Below are 6,159 nucleotides of genomic sequence, written 5' to 3'. Positions count from 1 at the left end.
TTAATTCTGCCTGGCGTTCAATCCCAGCCCATATTTTAAAGATGCAAAGCAGACCACCACCACCCCTCCCCTGTTTCTCATTAGTATGCAGTGCTTTGGCGGAGCTGTGCGTGCCGATGATTGCTGGAGACCCTCAGGCAGAGTTTGAGGCTTGATTTTAATGGGACGGTGAGGGTCAACAGAGAGGAGAGAACAATGAGCTTCTCCAGTTCCCTGTGATCGGCGTTTCAGCAGGACCGGGCACCCTGTGGGGGGTGGGGGGTGGGGGACCTGTTGGGGTTTGAATGCAGAAGAAGTTGACCTTCAAAACAGTGTCAAACTCTATTCCCTGTAAAGCTGCTGAGTTTCATGGCGGCTGCCTTTGATTCCTGGCAGTTGGCAGTGGTCTGTTGCATTGGCATCCAGGCCGACCACACTTCACTAACAATGTTGTGATGGTAGGTTAAATACTAAAGGGACGCCGGCGGCTCAGTGGAGATGTTCAAATTCTTTTGATGTGGCAGTGAGCTGGTAAAAACATTACAATTACCTGCTTCCAATAGCTTTTATTCCTCTGATTTCCTGTCACATGTGCTGCCTGAACATGAAAACAGAACTATATCTTTTTTTTTTTATATACTGGAGGTGTAGCATCTTAAGATTTCTCTTGCTTTTTCTAACTACTCAGATTAAAACAGGCTAAAACTGTGAGTAGGGCTTGTAAAGGGCGTGTTTTGTCTGACAGCATCTGAAACCACCTTCCTTCATAACGCTCTGAAATGTGATTCTTCCAGGACTGATGAGAGCAATAACCCTGAAACTGTTCTTGTTGAAGAGAGGAAGAAGGCATACAGTAAACAATAACAGCAACACTTGGAATGACAGCATGCAGCAAAACCTAGAAGCAGGAGAGACACCACTGGAGCTAAGAAGGGAGAAACTTGCACTTGCCTATTTGGTCAGGTTAAAGGGAAGTGGGAAAGAAAATCCTGCTAAAGAAACAGAGTTCACCAGGTGTTCCCTAGTCATTAACATTCCCCCATGGTTTTACCCAGAGGTAACGATAAACATAAGTATTCTAGAAAAGAAAAAAGAATGGGGACTGAACGGAGTGGGAGTTGAAACAAACATTTACCTGAGGAATAATTAGTAAAACTACCCCAAGATATACAAGGATCCAAGAACAAGCAAGAATGTATAGGAATTGGTGTGCATGTCTAAGAATTTAATATAGCCATCTCTGTGCATAGACTCAATAGACGTTCTGGAAAGCATACAATCGATAACATCTGTTAGAGAAGATCTGATCATTGAACTTTATCATAGTTTGCTAAGACTTCACAGTGGTGGTATTGATGTTCAGTTCTGTTGGGTGCCAGCACATGAAGGGGTGAAAGGGAATGAGTGAGCAGATCAATTGGTAAAAAAAAAAAAGCATCGCTAATGGAAATAGCAGTGCCAGTTCCACTTGGAAAAAGAGAGGAAAAAGCTGTGATTAAGAAGAAAAGAAATGGAGGTATGGCAGAAAAGGTGGGAGGAAGACCAGGGGCTTATCACAAAATTCAAAAGTCATAACAAAGAACTATAAAGAAAGGAACAGAAGGGAGGAAATCATTATAACAAGACTCAGATTAGATCACACTGGATTAAATGGCACTGTATTTGTTTTGGGTCAAAGGAACACGGACGAGTGTGGGGATTGCGGTGGTAAACAAAACGATGAGCACATTATAATGCACTGTACAAAATATGACACAGAGAGGGAAATATTACATTATGAAGTGGGATAGGCGGGACAGGAGTGTAATTTGGCAGGACAGGAAGAGGGGGTGAGAGACACCAGATAGACACTCTTTACTTTCTTAAATAATACTAGATTGGTGGGTAGAATTTAAGAGCTGATATGATGTTGCACACTCTTGTACAGTAGGTGGCGGTATGCACCTTAAAGTTGTTTGCATCCGGTAGTAAACTCAGAGAAGTAGAAGAAGAAGAAGTAGAAGAAGAAGATGGCAGGAAATGCAGGTGCAGCAACAGGTCGGCGGCGACTTGTGGATAAAAAAAACACACCATGGCAGGTGTATGTATGTACGGTGTAGATATTTTGTATTTGACACGGAGAAGTTATAGACAACGAAAAGCCAGTATGCAAACGGTGCCGCGGGAGGAAACCCCTCAAACTTCTCTAAGCAGCTCAAAGCGGGACATCTGCATCTGTACACAGAATTCAGGGTGAGTGAGTTTCAGTTGTTAATTTTATATTAACAACATGTCCTCAAATGTTACTGTTTGTTTGTGAATTGCGACAGTTGACATCTGTTGTAGCAATTTTCCACACACACAATGGCTTTACAATAGCTATCTATCTTGTTTAGGCTAACGTTAGCTTGTTTAGGCTATCATTATCTTGTTTAGGCTAATTTTAGCTTGTTTAGGCTAACATAGCAACAGCTCATAACATGAGCTGCATGCTCACAATAGCAGACTACGGTCCACACTGTTCAGTCTGTTAAAATATGACGCTGACTTTATAAATTAACATTTTCACACCATGGGTCTGTCACCTTTTTAGTCCGTGTAAACTACTGCTTGCACACTGACTATATGGAGGTGTGTGCGTGTGTGTTAGCACACCGTGGGCAGCAGCCTCTGTTGTTTTCTGTTTTTTGCTGTGGTATTGATAACGACAACTAAAATTCAGGTGTCATGACATCCCTAGTCACTACAGTGAATTAGTTCATTTCAAACATTTCCTGGCCTTTTAATATTGCTGTTTTGGATGCATTTGTCACATCTAATCGTTGTTTCAACCTCATTTCATAGCGTATTTTTGACATGATACGCAAGGACATAGCCTACTATCTAAAAACTGAGCTAAATTGTACCTTTAACGTCTCAACTTGTTTTCTTGCTGAGAGGGGATGAGCAGATTAATACTGCTCACACCTGTCTGTTAAATCTGAGGCTGCAGCCAGCAGCAGTTAGCTTTGCTTATCATTAGGACTGGACACAGGGAAACCTGTAAGTTGACTGTCTGAACTATTTCCTGGCCAGGTGCAGTGAATGTCTGCTTTCTCATTAATCTGCAAATCAGTTTTCACTATTTCTGTAAGGCAAGAATACTTGACATGCTGCAAAAGTGCAGGTTCCAGCCTGTTTCTGTGTATCAGCGCTCATTGAAGGGCTCCCTTCATATCAGAGGTGGATATCCAACATGTACAAAGCCAAAACTGTCTGCTTCTAGTATTACAGAATATGTACTGAAGGTATAGCAGGGGATTATTTGACCTAGTAGAAAGCTGCTCTCCAAGCATCATTTTGAAACCCTGTTATCGCTCTGCACACAGTGAATGTCCAAATGAAACCAATAAACGGCGGCCCGAGGCGTTCTGACCCAAACTGGACCTCAAAACCGTCATGCCCAAAAGCTACAAGCTGCTCTAGTGTCTCAACAAGACACACATTAACCTTTCCTGCGTTATTTTTCTGTGGAGATCTCCCACTTTGAAGTGCTTCCATTTAACCTTCATTTAACTTTTGTGTCATGCACTCCCAGGCGCCCCATTTTGACAGCGGAAGCCTTTAGAAGTCAGAAAAGGCCTGCGGCTATAGATGGCATATCAGCACATCTGTCTGCTCCGGCGCCAGGTTGTGGAGTGAAGAACTGGCTGTTCATTCTGCCGCTCACTGACTGGATCTCAGTGAAGCTCAGTGTCAAGAAGACGCTTTAAAAAGGCATAATCCTGATCTTACAGGGGCAGTTTTTTACTGGAAATTCTATAAACCCTCCAACCCACCAAAAAATATGAGCTATAGCATGAAAAAAAAAAAACCCTTTCAGACAATCTCATTTTAATCTGCGTAATTGTTTTTTCCTACTTGGATGCATCTGAACAAACTGAACAATTATCACCTTAAAGTTGTTTCATTTCTGGTGAACTAACAAATGTAAATACAGTATTCACTCTGCTTTTAGCTCTCTTTTTTGTTTCCAATAAACACTGATTGAAATATCTGGCTAGCTGCTAAATCCTACACTATGTTTACCAGCTAGTTGCTAATTTTGTCTGTTTAGTGCTGGGCAGGTAGATTTCTTTTATTTCCTATAGGTGACTGTTCACTTGCCAGATATCAGTCAGGTTGAGAAAAGTTAGTATCACTCTTTTAATCGAGGAAGATCCTAACAATTTCTGTTCATACTGGCTCTCCAAAAACTTTAAAAAATAATTCTTATTATGACTTTGAAAACATTTGGCCTTCACTATGTTATTAATAGTTTTTAAGTATTTTTCCTACACTCCATCCTATGTAGTTGCTTCAGATACTGTTCTATCCTACCTACTCTAACATATGCTCATACCTGAGTGTTTGTTGATACAGCTGTTCCCTTATTTATAATTTTATTTATTATGACTGTTAATTCGTTTAGCATATCGGTATGAGTCACTGCAGGTGACAGACCCTGTCTTTGCTTAATCTGATTGGAGAGAATCCGGTTGGATTGTGACACTGGCTCCAGATTTCTGCAGTTTTAATGGCTCTGTAATATACTTATTATCTAAACAAGTATTCACATGGAGAGCTTTGATTCGGGTTACACAGCCGTGACGTGTGTGTGTGTGTGTGTGTGCGTGTGCACGTGTGTGCGTGTGTAGCATCATCCGGCACTGGAGGGAATAATGAGTCCGGAAGGAAAATGGTTTTTGAGCATCTGAGGTTGTGACAGGGTTTCGCGGGCTTGAGCAGAGATAAAGTCAGACAGTGAAGATCTGCTTTACTGCTTTGATCTGGCCTGCCTTCCCACTTAACTTCTGATGACACTGCACTTCGAGGGGGCACCCGGAACGTGAAGCGTTTCCTCTGACTTTTACCTGAGACGCTCTTGATTTTGAGCCTATCTGGAAATGCACGGCGTCTCAGCTGCTTAAGAGGCAGGAATGAGGGAGAAACAACTTACTGATACAAATGTGAGCCAACTCATCCTGTGTTGCTGCTCAGTATCTGTGAGACATGCCTGATTCTGTACATTCAGTGTATGAGCTTCTTTTTTTTTTTTGCATGACTGTGTGCCACATTACAGACACAGAGCGACAGCCTGCACGTAGAGGGCACTCTTAGCTCGGTTTTCTCTGCACTCCCTCCATGTAATGCCACTGGGAAGTTATTTATAGAGGCTGGCTTCAAAGGAAGGGAGAGCAAGTTTTATTGAGGTGATTTTGCTTTTGTGTGAGATAGAAAAGATGGCCCGGTGTCTTTCGTCTTCAACTTTACAGACTGCCTTTACATTTCTTGATCTCTATCATTTAGGAAAAGAAAATTATACAGGTTTCCCACACGTCCTGGAAAACCTGGAAAACAGTTGACCAGTTTCCATCATGGAAAACACATAAAAATAAGAGAAAATGTCCTGGAAAATATTGTCTATAATATCCTCTTGTTTTTGGGCAATGTTATGTTCAGGATCGTGTTGACGATCAAAAGGTAGGCTAGTTTATTGACAGCAGTAATTTGAATAGGCTGCTATCTGTCTTGGCAATGCTGTAAACGCACCCCACATCACATGTGCGCAGGTTGGATGACTGCACAGTTTATTTTAAATCAGAGTTCCACATATAGGAACATTTTGGTGCATGGCGTGATTCCTGTCTGTCATATAAACTACATCATGTAGAGTGGGAACCCTGTTATAGAATGCTAAATGCTGAATATGATAACTCTATAAAGTCTGAAATGTCAGCATACATTTACTCTGAAAGGGGGTTCGTGTTTGATTTTAGACAGTTGAGTTTAAAAGAACAGACTCCCATCATCACACAGACTTTCTCTGGCTTTATTGATAGTGAGTGGGAGGCCAAATGTGTGGACTCTTGTCAGTGCTGAGGGTGATTTTTTTTTTTTTTTTTTTCTTTTTAAAGTTTATGGGCAGATTTTGTGCTGCAGAACTCTCAGTGTGACTTTGAAATAAGCCTTGGGTTAAAAAAGCTCAAAAACAGTAAGTAAGCTCTTTTGAATCAATCATCGTCAGCTTTCATGTCACTGTCTGCAACAAGCCCCTACAGACATTGGTTATAATGGTTATCAGGTTGATCAGGTGTATTGATTTCAGAAAGAGTCAGCTCTCCAAAGTTCCTGATGAAATGTCCAAGCTTAGACATCATCACAAAACCACACACAAACAAA

Source organism: Seriola lalandi, unplaced genomic scaffold (assembly GCF_002814215.2).
Source record: "Seriola lalandi dorsalis isolate HSWRI2012SDOR001 ecotype SW California unplaced genomic scaffold, Sedor1 jcf7180002054688, whole genome shotgun sequence".
In the NCBI taxonomy this organism is placed as follows: domain Eukaryota; kingdom Metazoa; phylum Chordata; class Actinopteri; order Carangiformes; family Carangidae; genus Seriola; species Seriola lalandi.
This window is presented reverse-complemented; position numbering follows the sequence as displayed.